General features: G+C 33.8%; 1 protein-coding gene and 1 pseudogene across 4 annotated transcripts in view; both read left to right on the top strand.

The window, feature by feature from the left end:
• The window catches only part of FAM172A (family with sequence similarity 172 member A), a 360,652-nt gene that overhangs the window by 310,344 nt on the left and 28,673 nt on the right, over window positions 1-21,635 (top strand). The window lies entirely within an intron of this gene.
• LOC102881461 overlaps window positions 1-21,635 on the top strand; it is a 66,460-nt pseudogene that overhangs the window by 20,363 nt on the left and 24,462 nt on the right.

Genomic DNA, 21,635 nt, shown 5'->3' with positions numbered 1-21,635 from the left:
TGTGGTAGATTAATTAACCATATATGCATAGGTTTATTTCTGGGCTCTCTATCATGTTCCATTGACCTAGATGTCTGTTTTTTGCCAATACTATATTGTTTTGATTGTTATACCTTTGTAACATATCCTTGTGTTTTGATTTGCATTTTCCTGATGATTAGTGATATTGAGCACTTTTTTGTGTACCTGTAGGCCATTTGTATGTCTTCTTTGGAAAAATGTCTATTCAGGTCCTTTACCCATTTTTTAATAAGATTATTCAGATTCATGTGTCTATTATGCCAATACCACAGTGTTTTAATTACTAAAAGTTTATAATATACTTTGAAATCAGGAAGTTTGATGCCTCCAACTTTGTTCTTCTTTCTCTAGATTGATTTGGCTACTCGGCATCTTTCGTAGTTCCATACAAATGTTGAGATTATTTGTTCTATTTCTATGAAAAAATGCCTTTGGAATTTTTATAAGGATTACATTGAATCTAGATTGCATTAGGTAGTATGGACATTTTATGACTAATAATTCTTCCAATCCATGAACACAAAATATCTTTCCATTTATTTGTGTCTTCTTCAGTTTCTTTCCTCGATGTGTTATTGTTTTCAGTGTATAGATTTTTCATCTCCTTGGTTAAATTTATTATATATTTTTGATGCTATTTTTGATTATTTTCTTAATTTCTCTTTCTGAAATTGTTAGTGTATGGAAACACAATAGATTTTTTATACTGGTTTTGTATCCTGCAACTTTACTGAATTTCATTGATTGATTCTAAGTGTTTTGATGGAGTCTTTAGGGTTTTCTGTATGTAATATCATATCACAAATAGAGACAGTTTTAATTTTGATGCCCTTTTTTTTCCTTGCCAAATTGCTCTATCTAGAACTTTCAGTAGTCTGTTGACTGAAAGTGGCAAGAATGGGTGTCTTTGTCTTGTTCCTGATCTTAGAGGAAGATGTTTAATGTTTCACCATTGAGGATGATGTTAGCTGTGGGTTTTTCATATATAAACTTTATTATGTTGAAGTATGTTGCCTCTATACTGACTTTGTTGAGAGTTCTCAAGAGTATTCTGAATGGCTAACATTATCTTCAGCACTATAAAATGTAGATATGTAGAAATCATAGGCATGTTCTTAACTCATTTGGAGCTTACAGCTTAAAAAAAGTGCTAATTTTGACTTCAACTACTATGTAGCCAGATTGTGGGGAAATGATTAAGGTAATTGAGAAGATAGGTAGGGCAAAAAGAGAGTTTTAACCTAGAGAAGGAAGATAGAAGTAAGGGAAACAGTTGAAAGGTTTAAAAACCTTATAGTTTGAAAGGTGGGGAGAAACAAGTAATATTTAAAACCTATTCACTGCCAGAATTTTTGATGTATGCATTCATTACCAAGAATTGATATGACTTACTCCTATAACTCTTAATATTTTTGACAGTGTGTCAGAGTATAGATTGTGGTATGAAGTTTACAGATAAATTTCTGCATTCTAAAGACATAAAAACTCAAAATTTCCTTCTATGAGCCACAAATTAGAGCACATTTCTAGTATTTACTACTCATGAATAAAATTTATTTTTAAGATTTTGGCCTAACATCATATGTTGAGAGTCCATGTACATAACTAGCAGCATTTACTTATGGTCTTCTACATCTAAACACCACCCTAAAACTGGAGTTTTAAGAGAAAGTTTCCTGAACAGTGAGTTTTGAACCAAATATGAAGAAAGTTAAGGATATGCATTGTTGAGTAGGAAGGTAGGTATTCCAGGGAAGAGGTGGAATGTAATGAATGCAAAGTTGTACAAGTAGTAATAATGTAATAAAAATTAATTTTATTGTTTTAGTTAATACCTATCATTCATAAAAAGGTTACAAAATCATTTTTGGAATGGCCTGTTAACACAAATTTAATAATAAAAATCCATTCCTCTGTTAAATGAGCCAGGACAATTATTGTTCATTATACATTCCTATAAGAAAGGCAATATTTTGATAGTTTAATATTAGAAGTTGTAAAAGTTGACCTCGGTAGGCACCAAGGGGTCTGGATTGAAAAATGCACTGACTTTTTTTCCTTTACAAGTTCTATGGTATAAAATGTGTACCTAGTTTTTCATGAACAAGCCTTTTTTAAATCATCCTATTTCTCATTATCAAAGTGGGCAATATACTTTCCAGATGTCATTCATGTGAAATAACTATATGTACTTTGAATAAGATCTAGATGCAAAGCATCAATGAGTCTACATTTATTCAAATGAAGGTTGAAGTCTTTAAAGATACCCACCCAGGTATCTTGTGTAATCTTCTATCAGCATTGTATCTCCATTTCAGTTTGTATGACACTACCTGTTTTGAATAGGATAAAGACTCATTGTTACTGTCAAGCCTGTTTTCAAACTAAATATTCAGCTAGTCCTTTGTAGCTTCCATTTTTATCAGGCATTCAGAACAGCTTTCCTTTGCTGATCTGCCATTTTCCTGCAAATCACTGTTTCACTTGTATGATTTCTAGTGAGACAAGCTTAGACCTGGCTGCCTTTCTCTAAGTAACAGAGAAAAGAAACGTCTCTGGTGCCTGTGCTCCAGAGAAAGTTGATTCATGTGTAAATTATCATTTGGCCTTTATTTGCTTGGCCTATGGAGAGTACACATGCAGATAAAAGGCTCTGTGGGTCAGTGCTCAGTACGTGCAGGTTTCTCCAGTGGCTACACTGACAGCGTTAGAATTGTTGTCACAGATTATCAGACACACACTGATGTCTTATCATTATTTATTTGTAGTTTTCTGGATAAAATAAACTAACACAGAAGATGCTTCTACAGTAATAGGACACCATGTACTTGCCCCCTCTTTGTTCTATCAGCTCACATTCTAAATAATAAAAATTCATTTGTGTTTTCTTAAAGTTAGAACTGTTAACTTTATATTTCTGCCATCAATGTTTCTGGTTCCGGCCTACCTTCTTCTCTCTCCTAGCTCGCATTTCATTCACTCAAACTTGTTATTGTCCAAGTTTGTTGTGAACCATGGATAATACCTTAGTGGCATATTTCTGGTAATCGAGGTAGATATTAAATGCTTTTGGGGGTATATATAGCAGCTTCTAAGTACTTTGCAGAAATTAGACACGTTATATAAGCTGCAAAATCTATTATCTATGACTCGATTGATTTTCTTTAAAGTAAAATGATTTAACATGCACTCATTATTATCTTCACTATTAAAAGATGTAAATGAATGCTTAGTTTTTTTAGTACATTACATCAGCTCTCTAAGTGTATAGCTAAATCTGAATGTGTAAAGTAAATTCCTGTATGTAAACATGACACTAAGAAATGCATTACTAAATCCCCAAATGATATGATGCCTTCAGTCTGTCTTTACTAGTAAGGTCTTATAATATGTGTCATAAGGGTAGAGCTGATGTATTTATTTATACAACTTTATTTATATAATTTATGTTATGTATATATATTACCATGGTATGTTCAAGAGAATATGTTTTGTAACACCTACCTTACTAAATTTATGTTTATCAGAACACTATTGATTCATGACCCTTTGGGTAGCTTTCATCTTATTATAGTACAGACACACTTTGTTTTATTCACCTTATTCTGCTTCACAAATATTGCATTTGAAGGTTTGTGGCAGCCGTGGGTCAAGCAGGTCTATCAGCGCCATTTTTCTGACATCGTTTGCTCACTTCATGTCTCTGTGTTACATTGTAGTAAATCTCGCAATATTTCAAACTTTGTTATTATTATATTTATTATGGTGACCTGTGATCGGTGATCTTTGATGTTACTACTGTAATTATTCGGGAGCACCGTGAACATTGCCCATGTAAAAAGGCAGACTTAATCCATAAATATCGTGTATGTTCAGACCGTTCCACCAACTGTCCATTTCTCATCTCTCCCTCTCAGGCCTCCTTATGCCCTGAGACACAACAATATTGAAGTTAGGCCAATTAATAACCCTACAATAGCCTCTAAGTGTCGAAGCGAAAGGAAAAGTCACATGTCTCTCACTTTAAACCAAAAGCTAGAAATAATTAAGCTTAGTGAGGAAGGCATGTTGAAAGCTGGGTTAGGCTAAAAGTTAGGCTTCTTGTGCCAAACAGCCAAGTTGTGAATGCAAAGGAAAAGTTCTTAAAGGAACTTGAAAGTGCTACTCCAGTGAACATACAAATGATAAAAAAGAGAAACAACCTTATTGCTGAGATGGAGAAAGTTATAGTGGTCTGGATAGAAGATCAAGCCAAAATCTAATACAGAGCCCTTTCCTTAAGCCAAAATCTAATCCAGAGTCCTAAGTCTCTTCAATTCTATGAAAGCTGAGAGAGTGAGGAAGGTACAGAAAAGTTTGAAAGTAGCAGACATTGGTTTATGAGGCTTAAGAAAAGAAGCGGTCTTCATAACATAAAAGTTCAAGATGAGGCAGCAAGTGCTAGTGTAGAAGCTGCACCAAGTTATCTAGATCTTAGAAGATTAACGAAGGTGGCTACACTAAACAATGGGTTTGACTTTCTATAAAGACGAAACAGCCTTCTATTGGAAGAAGATGCCATCTAGGACTTCCATAGCTAAAGAGAAGAAAACAATGCCTGTCTTTAAAACTTCAGTGGACAGGCTGACTCTCTTTTTAGGGGCCAGTGCAGCTGATGACTTCAAATTGAAGCCAGTGCTCATTTACCATTTTGAAAAACCTAGGGCTCTTAAGAATTATGCTAAATCTACTCTGCCTGTACTCTGTAAATGGGAAAACAAAGCCTGGATGACAGCACATCGGTTTATAATACAGTTTACTGAACATTTTAGGCCCACCGTTGAGACCTACTACTCAGAAAAAAAGGTTCCTTTCAAATATTACTGATCATTGACAATGCACCTAGTCACCCAAGAGCTCTGATGGAGACATACGAGATTAATGTTGTTTTCTTGCCTGCTAACATAACATCCATTCTGCAGCCCATGGATCAAGGATTAATTTTGACTTTCAAGTCTTATTTAAGAAATACATTTAATAAGGCTATAGCTACCATAGTTAGTGATTCCTCTAACGGATATGGGCAAAGCAAATTAAAAACCTTCTGGAAAGGTGGACGTGGTTCCATAACATAGCGGTTAGTACGTCAGTTTCACACGCAGAAGGTCCTGGGTTCATGCCCCAGTGGAGCCACAGTCCATGGTCTAGGGCCATGCCACCCTGAACAAGCCCAACGTCTGATCTCGGAAGCTAAGCAGGGTCGGGCCTGGTTAGTACTTGGATGGGAGACCACCTAGGAAGACCAGTTTCTGTAGGCATAAATAATAATAAGAAATAATTTTTAAAAAATCTTCTGGAAAGGATTCACCATTCTAGATGCCATTAAGAACGTTCATGATTCATGGGAAGAGGTCAAAATATCAACATTAACAGGAATGTGGAAGAAGTTGATTCCAACCGTTAAATGGAGGAAGTAACTGCAGAAAAGGTAGAAACAGCCAGATAACTAGAATTAGAAGTGGAGCCAGAAGATGTGACTAAATAGCTACAATCTCATGATAAAACCTTTAACGGATAAGAAGTTGCTTTTTATGGATGAGCAAAGAAAGTGAAGGTTTCTTGAAATGGAATGTACTCCTGGTGAGGGTGCTATGAAGATAGTTGAAATGACAACAAATGATTTAGAATATGACATACTTAGTTGATAAAGTAAATGTGGGTAAATGCTAATAAACAGCATCAAATGCTACAGGGAGATCATTTATGAAAGGAAGAGTCAACGAGGTGGCAAACTTCATTGTCTTATTTTAAGAAATTGCCACAACCACCCCAACCTTCATCAACCAGCACCCTGACAAGTCTGCAGCCATCAAGATAGAGGTAAGAGGTTCCAGCAAAAAGATTACAACTCACTGAAGGCCCAGATAATGGTTAGCTTTTTTTTTTTTATCAATAAAGTATTTTTTAATTAAGGTATGTACATTCTTTTAGACATAATGCTATAGCACACTTAATGAGTAGAGTACAGTATAAACATAACTTTTATATGCACTTGGAAACCAAACATTTTTGTGACTCACTTTCTTGCAATATTCGCTTTATTATAGTGGTCTGGAACCAAACTCACAATATTTCTGAGGTATGCCTGTAAAATTAAATGAGTTTTAAATAATGCAGTTAATATTATAAAATATTACCTTCATTTCTTTAAAGAGTTTTCTTCGCTCTTGAAGAAATTATATCTGGAAACAAATTACTTTTACTTAGACAAAAAGGTATAATTTTTCATTGCAACACTTGATATTTCATTAAGAAAACAACCCACTATTTATTTCGAGTATACTTATAATTGACCATATATAAACTACCTTTAGTTCATTGTCACCAAGGCCTGAATAGGAGGTTGATAATCCCCTTCCTTTTCTTTTCACTGCGTGATCCACTTCCCACCGTTGAAGCCCAGCTGAGATCTGGAAGAAGGATAATCTCACTTCATTGTCATGAATGCTCTTAGACAAGTTTTTCCCTAAACAGTCCATCCCACAGCCACCTTTGCATGCAACAGGAGAGAGATGGGCATATAGTCAACCTGTTCTTATCTCTTTCCCCTGACCAGTTAAAATTGCTTCTTTTCTCGTTTTCTCCTAATTTTCTCTCAAATCTCATAGGCTGACATTAATTCACTGACTTTAGCCCAAGTGGAAAAGGAAAAACTAGGAGGAAACTTCTAGCTTTCTTTCAGGGAATGGGGAATACTAGCTCAGCCACCTTACCCTTAGTCCCAAATAGTACCTTGATAGAAAGTTCAGATTTTTAGCCTGAAAACTGTGTGGCATAAATAACCAAATTGTTTTATTGCTTGATTAATTACAGTTGTTTACAGTTTGGTTTTAATCAGGAGAGGGAGTGGAGAAAGCACAGTTGAGGAAAACAGAAGACTGGCTGACAAAATAAGAACATATGGATAAAACTCAAAAGATAAAGTTATTAAGAGCAGACTTGCTTAATCCCATCTACCATCTATCTACCCAGTGATGTACTTGGGAAGCTACAGGGGAAAGAGACAATAATTATATTGGGGATTATCACCTCAGTGTTTCTGGCACACACGCAGAATTGTGAGGAAGTCATAATTCTGTTTGTACATTTGTATAATTGATGTCTTACTAAGGATATTGAGTTAGGTATGTATAAATATATTCATGTATGTGTGTGTGATATACAACATACAAATATAACACTTGAGTATAAGTATCAACAGTTGTGGCAGTTTTCCTAAGAATATATCATATGCATCTGTGTTGAGATAGGAATGCTATAATTATGACAATTAAAGACATTTAAAGGTAGCAAACAGATTTGTTTTTATATATTATAATTTATTTACCCTGGTAGCTGAACTCAGTACAGTATCTCCTTTTTAGTTTACTTTTATCCTGAAAGAATAATGTGTTTTAATTAAGCCCTTTTGTCTACCAGTCATAGAGACCCACTCAGCTAACTTGGATTGAATTTATAGTTTGTCTCCTAAAAAAGGTTCTTACAGAAAATGCATAAAAACTGAACTCTATACTGAAATTTTAATTTAAGCTATTTAGACTTTATAATGTTTCTCTGATGTGAAATGAATCTGGTATGGGTTATCGTGAGGGTACTCATCGTCTTGTGATTGGAAAGTCATTGACAATATTGCTGTACAAAACAGCTACTTTTGCCAACTGTCTCTCATGAGACATATATTTCTCTAGAGGAATCTCTGTTTCTCTTTAATTTCTCTATTCACTGTATGTTGATCAGTTTCTTCCTTTGCTCTTTCTGCCCACTCAGAACTTTGGCATATTCATGGCCTTTTCATCTCTCTAGTTCTGACTTTACTTCAACTGCAGTCTTCTGCCAATCTCTTTGTTTCTCCCATTCAGATTCTTAAGAAAACTATTTTTTCTCACCTCTTTGCTTCAGACTGTAGGTGATGGTCCTATGAATGAGCTGCACTTAGTTCGGTGTCCATCCTTGGCTCAATCAGCTGTGGATGGGAGATGCAGTGTCATATAGTTCAAAAGATGGCCAGTGTCATGTGGTCCAAAAGATGGCCCCTACTGCTATCCCTTCAAACAGGTCTATATGTAATGTAGTTTCACTTGAAGGGGTGATTAGGGTGATTGGTAAGCAAGTATTAAGATTGACACCTCTGTATATATATATATATATGTATGCATGTGTATATATATATATATACACACACATGCATACATATATATATATAACCTGCCTTAAAGAAATCATTATTCCTGGTCTGGGGCACTGAACTATTAACATCAACTATTGTTTAAACCTCTCTTTCTCAAGGAAGTCCCAGACTAAACTCTGTGTACGCTCCTACCATATGCTCCCATAACACTCTGTATCTCATCACCATCAAAACACTCATCAATGTTGTTATAATTACTTTTGTAATGCCTCACTTTTCTCATAAACTCTAAGGTGTGTGAAAACAGGGACCGTTGCCTGCTCACCATTCTGCCTCCTGTACTCGATCGAGTTCCAAATGTTTGTTATTTGATTAATAAGTGCCTTAAACCTACAGGAATCAAATGTTTTAAGTTTATAAGCTTAGTAATCTTCCCAAAACCAACTCTCCTTCTTAAACATTCCCATTTCTGATAGTGACATTACCAGTATCTACCACACAGATACTGACTCATCCATCTCTCCAACATCAAGGCAGTCATGTTTTGTTGGTTCTTTCTTTCTCTTTTATCTGTAATTTCTTCTCCATTCCCACTGCCACCATCTTAATCCAGGTCTTCTTTACCTCCAACTAACTGGTCTCATGGTCTCCAAGCTCATGTCCTTTATATCCTATATATCTTCCTAAAAAGCAACTTTCACACCTCTTTATGAAAAAACTTTTTTGCCTCCCCTTGTGCCTAAAGAATGAAATCTAAACTCTTAAATCCTTAACTCTCTTGTTCCTGCTAAATCTCTAATCAGATTTTCTGCTACTGTCCTACACAAACTCTTTCATTCTAACCAAGTAAGTCTAACTCATCTCCATATACATTATGAGCATCTCTCTCCACTCCTTTGTTCATTTGTCTTCTTGCTTTATCATTACTTAACTATTCTACTCTTCTTTCAAAACCCACCTCAAGTTCCACATTCTTCATTACGCTGTTCCTTAGTAATCACTTCTTATTCTAAATTCAGAAGACCAATTGTCTCTGCCATTCAACTGGCCTTTAACAAATGCTGTCTTAAAATATTGTTTATCTGTTTTGCATATACAGTATGATAGTGAAGTGTGTGAACTGCATTCAGACTGCCGAGGTTCAAATCTCTGCATGTACAACTTACTCTCTAGGTAACTAAGCAAGTTACTTAACCCCTATAAACTTTAGCTATGTCATCTCTTAAATATGTTCAATAATGGTACTTCCACTTTCTGAGAATTCAATGTAGTACTGCATCTAAAGCATAGTTAGTGCTCATTAATGTTTTCTATAAAGTTGTTTGCACATTATTGATTGACCAGTTATTTTTAGATACTTGTTATGTGCTAAACACTGTACTAGATATAAACAGTATAAACAGGTTAAGATAAAAACCTTTGCTAGCAAGGAAGTCACCTCTACCCTATCTCCCAGTAAGACTGTAAGCTTGTTGCAGTCTCATTCATACAATCCATACATATTTTCTGAATATCTGCTATCTTCAAAAACCCTGTGCCAGGCACAAGGATTTGTAAAGAGGCATAATGTAAGGTTCTTGACCTTCAAGACCATTGTAACTAAAGCCCTTCTCACTGTGCTTTACACATGGTGAGAGCTCAATAAATGTTTATTGGCATCCATGAGCATGGCAATGATGTTGAAGACTCTAGAGCACCACAATTTCTAGCCTCTCTTTAGAGCTGTTAACTTATTTGGCTTCTTCTTGTCTTCATTTTCTACTGAATGAATGCCAGAAAGTCTTTCTCAAATTTTTTTCTGTCTGATCAAGACTTAGCTAATGTCTGCTTCTTTGGTAGCTAAATATCCCCTAAACTCAGTTTCATGCTTCAGTGAGAAGATATTATGGCATTGCCAATGGAAACCACTTCACATTTGGGCAACATCATAATGTCTAAGTGGCTCAGATTCAAGTTTCAGTATAGATTCTGGTTCCTGCACATTTGCTGTCAAAAACCACTTTATAGGAGCCAAACTGTGGAATCCTTCCAACTGTTAGGCACTAATAGAAGTACCATTAAAGTACTGCAGTGTTTCAAAAGATTACGAAATTCTGATTTTTTATATAATATGTTCTGTGGTACTTCCATGGTATTTTAATCAGTTCTTTGCTTTTGTTATGGAGTTAAAAGCAATTGAGATCTCCTTTTTTTTGTAGCATCACAGGTTTTAGAGACAACTCCAAATCGGAACTTCTATAATAATCTTATACTGTTTTATATAATGGTGGGTATATAGGATGATTCTAGTTTTCAAATGTAACTGTGAAATAAAACTTTAAAAAGACATAATTTTTATGCTGTATAGCTTAGTCCCCTCCCTGTGCCTTGTCCTTCTTTCTTTCCTTGGCCAGCCCGTAAGAAATAAGACATATGTAAAACATAATAGTTAAGTAAAGACGTGAAGATATTGTCCACCAACCTATGATGTGATAATTGCATTAAATTAATGCAATTAATTTAGCTTCCTAGTAAGGCAAAAAAGAAAATAATAGTTGATAGTATCTTCCTTACTTGAAAAGCAAAAGCATATACACTTATCGAAAAGATATTTTCCTTGCAATAAATGTCAAAGAAATTATTTACTTGTAAACCACTAATTATTTGTGAAATATTTGTTTAGTGTCTTTACCTCATCGGATTATAAATTCTTTGAAGTCAGTGACCACATCTGTCTTGCCTAACCACCATATCCCATACTCTTAGAAAAAAATGTTGATTGAAATTAAAATGAAATGAAATCACGTGATTCTTATCCAGAAACATAATGAGCTATATATTCCACAGAAGTGTTATATAAAATGCCATGTTCTTTATACTTCTGATTTTTAAAATATTCTATTTTTTTCAGCTTTATTGAGATATAATTGACAAAATTGTAAGAAACTTAAAGTGTCCATCATGATGATTTGATATACAGTACGAAAGGAGTCCTCCCATCCAGTTAATTAACACATTCATTACCTGAATTTTTTTTTTAGTGAAAACAATTAAATTCTACTCTCTTAACAAATTTCAATTTGATAACAATCTGATAACAATGGTTTTATCAGATATAGTCTCCATGTTATACATCAGCCCTCATTCTCTTAGAACTGAAAGTTTGTACCCTTTTACCAAACTCCCCCTATTTTCCCCACCCTCCAGATCCTAGCAACCACTCTTCTACTCTCTGTTTCTGAGTTTGACTTTTTTTTTTAGATTCCACATGTAAGTGATACCATGCAGTATTTGTCTTTCTCTGCCTGGCTTATTTTCACTTAGTATAATGCCCTCAAGGTCCATCCATGTCACAAATGGCAGAATTTCCTTCTTTGTCATAGCTAAATGGTATTCTATTTTTATATACCACATTTTCTTTATCCATTCATTCATTAATGGAATTTAAGTTGTTTTAACGTCTTGGCTATTGTGAACAGTGCTGCAGTGATCATGGGAGTATAGACATCTCTTTGATATCTTATTTCCATTTCCTTTGGATATATACCCAGAATTGGGATTGCTGAATCACTTGATAGTTCTATTTTTAATTTTTTGAGGCCCTCTTATACTGTTTTCTATAGTGACTGTACCAGTTTATGTTACCACCAACAGTACACAAAGATTCTCTTTTCTCCACATCCTCACCAACACTTGTCATCTCATATCTTTTTGATAATAGCCATCCTAGAGGTGATATCTCCTTATTTGCATTTCCTGATGATTGATGATGTTGAGCCCATTTTCATGTACCTGTTGGCCATTTGTTTGTCTTCTTTGGAAAAATGTCTTTTCATTTCCTCTACCCATTTTTTAATCGCATTTTTTTTTGTTACTGAGTTGTATGAGTTTTTTATATTTTTGGATATTAATCCCTTATCAGATACATGACTTGCAAATATTTTCTTTCATTACATAGGTTGCCTTTTAATTTTGTTGATGGTTTTCTTTGCTCTACAGAAGCTTTTCAGTTTGATATAGTCCCACTTGCTTATTTTTACTTTTGTTACCTTTACTTTTGTTGTCAAATCCAAAAGATCATTGCCAAGACCTGTGTTAGGGAACTAACCAATTTGAGTTGATTTTTGTGTAACTAAGATAGGAGTCCAGTTTTATTTTTTTCCTTATAGTTGTCCAGTTTTTCCATCACCATTTATTGAAGAGATTATCCTTTCCCCCATTGGACATTTTTGACTCCTTTGTCAAAAATTAATAGACCTTATATGCGTAGGTTTATTTCTGGGTTCCCTATTCTGTTCCACTGAGCTATACATCTGTTATTATGTCGATACCATACTGTTTTAATTATTATAGGTTTGTAATATAGTTTGAAATTAGGAATATGATGCCTCCAACTTTGTTCTTCTTTCTCAAGATTGCTTTGGCTATTCAGCATTTTTTGTGGTTCCATGCAAATTTTAGGATTGCTTTATTTCTGTGAAAAATGCTGTTGAAATTTTGATAGGGATTGCATTGAATCTGTAGATTGCTTTGGGTAGAATGAACATTTTACTAGTAGTAATTCTTCAAACACAGAATATTTTTTCATCTTTTTGTGTCTTTTTCAATATCTTTCCTCAATGTCTTACAATTTTCAATGTATAGATCTTTCATTTCCTTGCTTAAATTTATTCATAGATACTTTGTTCTTTTTGATGCTATTATAAAGGAGCATTTTCTTAATTTCTCTTTCTGACATTGTTAACTTTTTTATTAATGATCAATAAATGCCTATATGAAGAGAGAGTAGGAAAAAATATAATACAATAAAATAAAAGCCTATAATACTATAATGTTATTTCATAACTCAGCGATGAGAAACTTTACTATAACCAAAGATGTAAAATCTAGAAAATGGATAATATAAATGTACCTTAAATATGATTCTTGAATATTATTGTCTCAAACACATTTTTGGCAGGAATTGAGTATTAGAGAATTCAAGGCTAAGACCTCTGATGAGAATCTTAGGTGGCCGTATTTTGTGTTACTGACTAAGAGAGATAACAGACAAGCTATAGTTCATTTGGTATATTCCATTAGAAACATGAAGATGCCTAACTTAAAATCAGATAGAAGGCCATTAAGCCTTCACAGAGAAAATGTTATACATATCCTTATGCTTATCTAATGTAGATAATAGCCATTTATTTACTAAAAACCTATTAAAAATAAAAATTATTGTTTTAAAGAAAACAGTAGATGTTATAGCAAATGTAATTACTGTGTTTTAGCAAAAGGGTTCTATATTTGTTTATTTTACTGAAGGTACAGTATAGTAGAAATAATCTGTCAGTTTTAATTTGAAAAGTTTGTAATGCAGTGTCATTTTCATTAGAGGCAGAATTCATCTAAATATAATTTTTTCATATAATATTGAAATTTTATTTTAATGCCATTTACCATAAAGTGCAATTCGAAATAAGGCAGGTGTGTCTTAGATTCCTTCCAAAGGTACTGTAATCTCAAGATTGAGTCCTCTATCTTGTTTCTCTTTGTATGCCCACTGCCTAACAGTGTCCAGCATATGCAAGGCACTGAGGAATTGTTTGAACTAAAATGAACTGAGCTTTTATAAGATTATTCTAAATCTATATTCTTCAGGACAGCATTGTACTTAGCCTACAAGGCACTGAATTATTTTTATTATTTAACATCTCTTATTGAGAAATAATCATCATATCCATTTTTATTATATATTTTCTGTTGATTGCTGACAAAGCACAAGACATGTCATGAAAGATCAGATATTACACATCTAGAAGAAAGGCAGAAAGGCCCAAAGGAACTTAATATCCAGCTTCCTTCAAAGTAGCCTAGTGTACTGATCTTACCAACAATAACTATAATTCAGTTTTCCCACTTTTAGCCCAGTCTTTCAGAGAACAGTAGGAGATTCCCAACAAATTCAAAAGGGTGCACGTCGGTTGGGATTTGTTACTATTTTCTGTGGTCTGAGGGAGGCCACAGTTTCTATGGTATTGATATTCCATTCATTTTATCTCAGATCTACAGGTACTGAAAAGTATTAACTTACGTATTTATACAATTCTCAGTCTTCTCTCTGATATATGGATGCAGATAGTGTAAAAAAAAAATGAAAAAGACATGAAATGTCCCCGACCTTAAAAAGCTTTAACGAATTTATAGTCCTGGTAAGCCTTATTGAAACACAGGGTCCTCTCAAAATTAAAAGTTTTTTAAACCATGGAAGTGATTACCCAAAGGCCTAAACCATCCTTGAACAAATTTCAAAAACTGTATACAGTGTGGATAGTGTTATCTTTGGGGGAGTAAGGAGGGAACAAAAGAAAGATGTATAGAGTGTTGCATTTGTGTTCGTTTCATTTTAAATCTACTTAAATGTGAAAATATGTTAAAAATTAAAATAGTGACTAGTGTCTTTTTAAGATACTTTTCCAAAATAAATGTAAATAGTACATGAATTTAAAATTATTTCTATGGAATAGAAATAGCTCTTATTAGTTGGAGTCTTATTAATACAAAAGCCACACGGTAGCATTAAATTTAGTTTTTAACCAAATTCACAGTTAAAATTGTTTCATGTATTTCCAGAAGCTTTAAACAGTCATATTTTTATGATCATTTTCCTCAAAAGAGTGGGTTGCTGAGAATAACAGGCTTTTCAGATTAGAAATAAAACATACATTATTTTGTCACTTTTAGTATTTAGAACTTAGCACCTATATTTTTTTGTATTCCCTTCTTTTTTTTATTTTTTATCTTTTGATTATGTTTACTGGATGAAATTGGTTCATAAAATTATATAGGTTTCAAGTGTACAATTCAATACTACATCATCTGTATATGGCATTTTGTGTTCACCACCCAGTAAAATCTCCTTTTGACTTTTGAAAAGCATTTAAAGAATTTTTGAAAGATTTTTTGTTTAAGAGTATATTTTTTTCCTCTGGAAAACATAACATTTGAAGTTAAGTACTTACTACAGAAACGTCTGTATTTTGTTTTTCTGTATGTATGCATATGTATATATACACATTTATATGCAAATGATAATAATAACTAAAAAACAAGCTCTTAGAGGAAATCTAGGTAGAGAGTAAAGAACGCAAAAATCACATATCTGAAACTGCCAATTGATATTTCCATTTGGATGGTACTTTAGAATGTATAAAATACTTTCTCATATATCATCTCATAGAATCCTCAAAAACAAAAATGTGAAATAGGTGCTATTATTATCTCCATTTTATACATAAAGAAACTGAGGCTAAGCCAAGTGATTTGCACAGAATCGAAAAGCTAGAAAGTGTTAGATGTAGACATCTCACCCAGGGGTAGTGCCTCCAAGCCCGGTATGCTTTTTACTACACTATCGCTACAAATAGATATTCTCAAGAGGAAGCAGACACACCAAGTTAAAGAGATGATTGGATTGTGAATCTAAAGCTATGACTAACATGTCAGTGAGTGAGTAATCAACTTGGTCTTTTAGAAACAAAAGGCTGCCAGGATAAGAACAGAAGAATGGATCCCAGACTCAGTCAGAAAACTAATCAACAATGATTTTAAGAAGGAAAATTTCCAAACAGCAAAGTGGTGATGATAAAAGTTTTGCTGTTATCAAGGAAGGATTTGATTTTTTTTTAAAAATTTTTCAATTAGAGTTTACATTCAGTATTATTTTAGTTTCGGATATACAGCATAGTGGTTAGACATTTATATAATTTATGAAGCAATCCCTCCAATTAGTCTAGTACCCACCTGACACTATACATAGTTATTACAGTATTATTGGCTATATTCTCTATACTGTACTTTACATACCCATGACTGTTATGTAACTACCAATTTGTATTTCTCAATCCCTTCACCTTTTTTACCCAGCACTGCAACCTCCTCTCCATCTGGTAATCACTACTGTGTTCTCTGTATCTGAGTCTGTTTTCATTTTGTTTGTTCATTTATTTTGTTCCTTTAAATTCCACATATAAGTGAAATCGTATGGTATTAGTCTTTTCTCTGTGTGACTTATTTCACTTGCCTCATACCTTCTAGGTCCATCCATGTTGGTAAGATTTCATTTTTTTAGGACTGAGTTATATTCCATTGTGTACACGTACCACAACTTCTTTATCCAGTGGTCTATTGATAGGCACTTAGGTTGCTTCCATATCTTGGCTGTTGTAAATAGCACTACAGTGAACATAGGGTTGCATATATCTTTTTGAATTAGTGTTTTGGATTTCTTCTGATAAATATCCAGAACTGGAATTGCTGAGTCATAAGGTAATTCTATTTTTAATTTTTTGAGGAAGCTCTAAACTGTTTTGCATAGTGCTGTACCAATTTGCAATCCCACCAACAGTGCGCAAGAGTTCCCTTTTCTCCACATCCTCTCCAACACTTGTTTTTTGATTTATTGATCATAGCCAATCTGACAGGTGTGAGGTAATATCTCATTGTGGTCTTAATTTGCATTTCTCTGATGATTAATGACATTTGAGTATCTTTTCATATGTTTATTGGCTATCTGTATGTCCTCTTTGGAGGCGTGCCTGTTCAGGTCTTTTGCCCATTTTTTAAATAGATTGTTTGTTTTGGGGGACTTGAGTGGTATAAGTTCTTTATATATTTTGGATATTAACCCCTTATCAGATGTATAATTGTAAAATATCTTTCCCCATTCAGTAGATTTTTTTGTATTGTTGATGGTTTCCTTTGCTGTGCAAAAACTTTTTAGTTTGAAGTAGTCCCATTTGTTTATTTTTTCTTTTGTTTCCCTTATCTGAGGAAATATATCAGAAAAAAATATTACTAAGAGCAATGTCAGAGAGTTTGCAGCCTATATTTTCTTCTAGGAGTTTTATGATTTCAGGTCTTACATTTAAGTCTTTAATCCATTTTGAGTTTATTCTTGTATATGGTGTAAGAAGATGGTCCAGTTTCAATTTTTTACATGTATTTGTCCAATTTTCCGAACACCATTTATTGAATAAACTGTCTTTACCCTATTTTATATTCTTGCCTCCTTTGTCATAGATTAAATGACCGTATAGGTGTGGATTTATTTCTAGGCTCTCTGTTCTGTTCCATTGATCTAGGTGTCTCTTTTTATGCCAGTACCATGCTGTTTTGATTACTGTAGCTTTGTAGTATAGTTTGATATCAAGTAATGTGATACCTCCAACTTTGTTCTTCCTCAAGATTGCCATGGCTTTTTGGGGTATTTTATGATTATGTATAAATTTTTAGATTATTTGTTCTAGTCTATGAAAAATGCTTTTGGTAATTTTATAGGAACTGCATTGAATCTATAGATTGCTTTGGGTAGTATGGCCATTTTAACAATGTTAATTCTTCCTATCCATAAGCATGTTATATGCTTCCACTTATTTGTATCTTCTTCAATTTCTTTCTTCAATGACTTACAATTTTCCAAGAACAGGTCTTTTATCTCTTGAGTTAAATTTATTCCTAGGTATTTTATCGTTTTTGATACAATTGTAAATGAGATTTTTTTAAATTTTCCTTTCTCATAATTCATTATTGTTGTATAAAAATACAACCAATTTCTGAATATTAATTTTGCATTCTGCTACTTTACCAAATTCATTTACCAGTTCTAACAGTTTTGGGGAGGAATCTTTAGGGTTCTCTCTTTATAGTATGTTATCTGCAAATAATAACAGTTTTACTTCTTCCTTTCCAATTTGGATGCCTTTTATATCTCTTTCTTGTCTGATTGCTGTGGCTAGGACATCCAAAACTATGTTGAGTAAAAGTGGTGAAAGTGGGCATCCTTTATCCGTTTCCTGATCTTAAGAACACTGTTAGCCTTCCCCATTGAGTATGATGTTAGCTGTAGGTTTGTCATAAAGGCCTTTATTATGTTGAGTATGTTTTCTCTATTCCCACTTTGCAGAGCATTTTTATCATAAGCGGAGGCTGGATTTTGTCAAAACATTTTTTCTGCATCTGTTGATATGATCATATGATTTTAACTTTTAATTTGTTAATGTGATGTATCACATTAATTGCTTTGCGAATGTCAAACCAACCTTGCATCTCAGGAATAAATCCAACTTTATCGTGCTATATAATCTTTTTAATGTATTGATGAATTCAGTTTGCTAATATTTTGTTAAATATTTTGCATCTATGTTCATTAGGAATATTGGCCTATAATTTGCTTTTTTATAATGTCTTTGTCTGGCTTTGGAATCTGGGTAATGGTAACCTCGTAAAATGAGTGGGAGCCTTCGAACCTCTTAAACTTTTTGGAATAGTTTGAGAAGAATAGATGTTAATTCTTCTTTGACCGTTGAAGTCATCTGGTCCAAGACTTTGGTTTGTATGAAGTTTTTAATAACTGATTTTGATTTCATAGTAGTATTGGTCTATTCACATTTTCTGTTTCTTCTTGTCTCAGTCTTGGAAAATTGTATGTTTCTAGGAATTTATCCATTTCTTCCAGATTGTTCAATTTGTTGGCATATAGTTTCTTTTTTTTATATAATACTATGTATTTCTGTGGAGTCAGTTGTCGCTTCTCCTCTTTTATCTCTAATTTTATTTATTTGTGCTTTCTCTTTTTCTTGATGAGTCTGGTTAGATTCTATTTTGTTTATTTCCACTCTGATTTTTATTATTTCCTTCTACTCACTTTGTGCTTTGCTTGCTGTTCTTTTTTCTACTTCCTTCAAATATAAGGTTATATTGTTTCTTTGAGAATTTTCTTATTTCTTGAGGTAGGCATGTATTGCTATGAATTTCCCTCGTAGGACGTTTTTACTGTGTCCCATAGGTTTGGGGTAATTGTGTTTTGTTTTGTTTTTCCAAAAAGTTTTTTTAAAATATTTATTCAGTACCAATGTAGTTACTCTGGAAAAAAATACTAGACCAACAGATGTACTAATTTGAAAATCATTATGTACAAAACTTACTGTCATTACCAATAAAAAGTTTAAAATAAGTTGTCAAGATTGATTTTTTTTTTTTACAAGAGCAGCATTATTAATACAGCAAAGACCCTACCCAAGCCCCTCTCATAGAAAACGATTAAGGAATGTAGAAAGTTACTTCACCTTGAGAAAAGATACCAATTGACTAGAGGAAATATTATCACTGAAGAGTAATCACATTATACGGCGTGATTAATTTTAAGAAATCTGAAATTTAAAAAAAGCATTAAAGTTTCTTCACTATTCCTGTTACGTGTCAATAAAAAAGGAAAAATGCAGTCAAAACCAAACAGGAAGAAAAAGCATAAAATTGGGAATACAGAGTGACGTGCTGGGAAAAAATTTTAAAGCAAGACTGGGTAATCAGTATTCTTATTGCTATAACCTCTACCCCCTTATCTTAATATCCAAGTGTACAAATTGTACGAATGATTATGTGATATAAAAACGTGTAGTGTTTTCTTTGGATCAGTCTATACTTTGGGTCAATAATATATACAATGTGTTCAATAAAATGGAATTCTTTTCATATCTTCCCTGTGATCATGGGCATAGATCCATAAGCAGTAATCCAGAAGAATAGAATTGCTCTCTCCACTTGTTTTTTCACCCTTTTTTTTTTCAATAAGCTCCAGAAGACAATCTCGGATAAGCTCAACACGCCAAAGTGAACACTCTTGCCTATTCCCATACAACAGCATTTCTCCTTTGAGGACCTTCTCCAGCAGTTCATCAGAATATTTCAGAGCTCCCAGGTGAACAAGAACCTGCGGTAATCTATGGTCAGCAAATATGGTGATACTGGAGATGTCTTTAAAGCAGCCGTCTCCTTTTCCCTGTAACACGCTTCAAGTACATGCCACAAGGATTTAGGCCTATTTATAAAAAGAAATTCTTTTCACCCACAGGCAATCACTCAGGGCTTTGATGGAGGGACAGCAGCTGGAGAGGTGCCAGAGACATAAAGAGAAAGACTGAGTTGTGTGGCTTTAGAGTGAGGAGTGGAGGGACAGCTGCCATTACCCTTGTGTTGAACCCTCCTCCTGTGCAGTACAGGCAGGTGCTGTCTTAATTGTGTTGAGCCCTCTCCCCCCGTGGGCCTGTGTTTTCATTTTTATTTGTTTAAGGATATCTTTTTATTTCTTACTTGATTTCATTGTTAACCCATTCATTCATTGTTTAGTAGAATGGTATTTAGCCTCCATGTATTTGTGTATTTTTCAGTTTTTTTTCTTGTAATTGATTTCTAGTTTTGTACCATTGTGGTCAGAGAAGACTCTTGAGATGATTTCAGTCTTCTTAAATTTACCGAAACTTGTTGCCTAACGTGATGTATCTTGGAAAATGTTCCCCGTGCACTTAAGAAGAATATATATTCTGCTGCTTTGGGCTGAAATGCTCTAAAAATATCAATTAAATCCATCTGTTCTGGTGTGTCATTTAAGGCTGCTGTTTCCTTGTTGGTTTTCCGTCTGGAAGTTCTGTCCACTGGTATCAATGGGGTGTTAAAGTCCCCTACTATGACTGTATTACCATCGATCTCTCCTTTTATGTCAGTCAATATTTCCTTTATATATTTAAGTGCTCCTACATTGAGTATATAAATGTTCCCTAGGGATAGATCCTCTTGTTGAATTGATCCCTTTATCATTATGTAATGTTCTTCTTTGTCTCTTATTATAGCCTTTGTTTAAAGTCTAAGTTTTAGACTTTGTTTAAATTTTGTCTGAGATTAGTATTGCTAACCCAGCTTTTTTTTTATTTCCATTTGCATGAAATATTTTTCTCCATCCCTTTACTTTTAGTCTGTGTGTGTCTTTTGATCTGAAATGGTCTCTTTTAGACAGCATGTGTTTGGGTCTTATTTTCTTATCCAGTCAGCTATCTTACATCTTTTGATTGAAGCACTTAATCCACTTACATTTAAAGTGATTATTGATAGGTACAGTTATTACCATTTTATTATTCATATTTATGGGTTTTTTTCCCCCTTTCTTCCTTTTGAAGAAGTCCCTTCAACATTTCTTGTAGTACTGGCTCAGTGGTAGTGAATTCCTTTAGCTTTTTCCTACCTAGGGAACCCTTTATCTCACCTTCAATTTTAATTGATGCCTTTGCTGAGGAGAGTAGTCTTTTGGTTGTAGGTCCTTGCTTTTCATCATTTTAAATATTTCATGCCAATCCCTTCTGGCCTGCAAAATTACTGTTGAGAAATCAGCTGCCATTCTTATGAGAGTACCCTTCTAAGTAACTAGCTGCCTTTCTCTTGCTGCTTTTAGGATTCTCACTTTGTCTTTAACCTTTACCATTTTAATTATGATGTGTCTTCATGTGGGCCTGTTTGGATTCACCTTGTTTGGGACTCTCTCTGCTTCCTAGGATTGTATGTCTACTTCCATCACCAGATTAGGCATATTTTCTGTCATTATTTCTTCAAATGAGCTCTCAATCCCTTGCTCTCTCTCTTCAGCTGGTTCCTTTTT

Source organism: Pteropus alecto, unplaced genomic scaffold (genome assembly GCF_000325575.1).
Source record: "Pteropus alecto unplaced genomic scaffold, ASM32557v1 scaffold20, whole genome shotgun sequence".
Classification (NCBI taxonomy): domain Eukaryota; kingdom Metazoa; phylum Chordata; class Mammalia; order Chiroptera; family Pteropodidae; genus Pteropus; species Pteropus alecto.
This window is presented reverse-complemented; position numbering and strand designations above follow the sequence as displayed.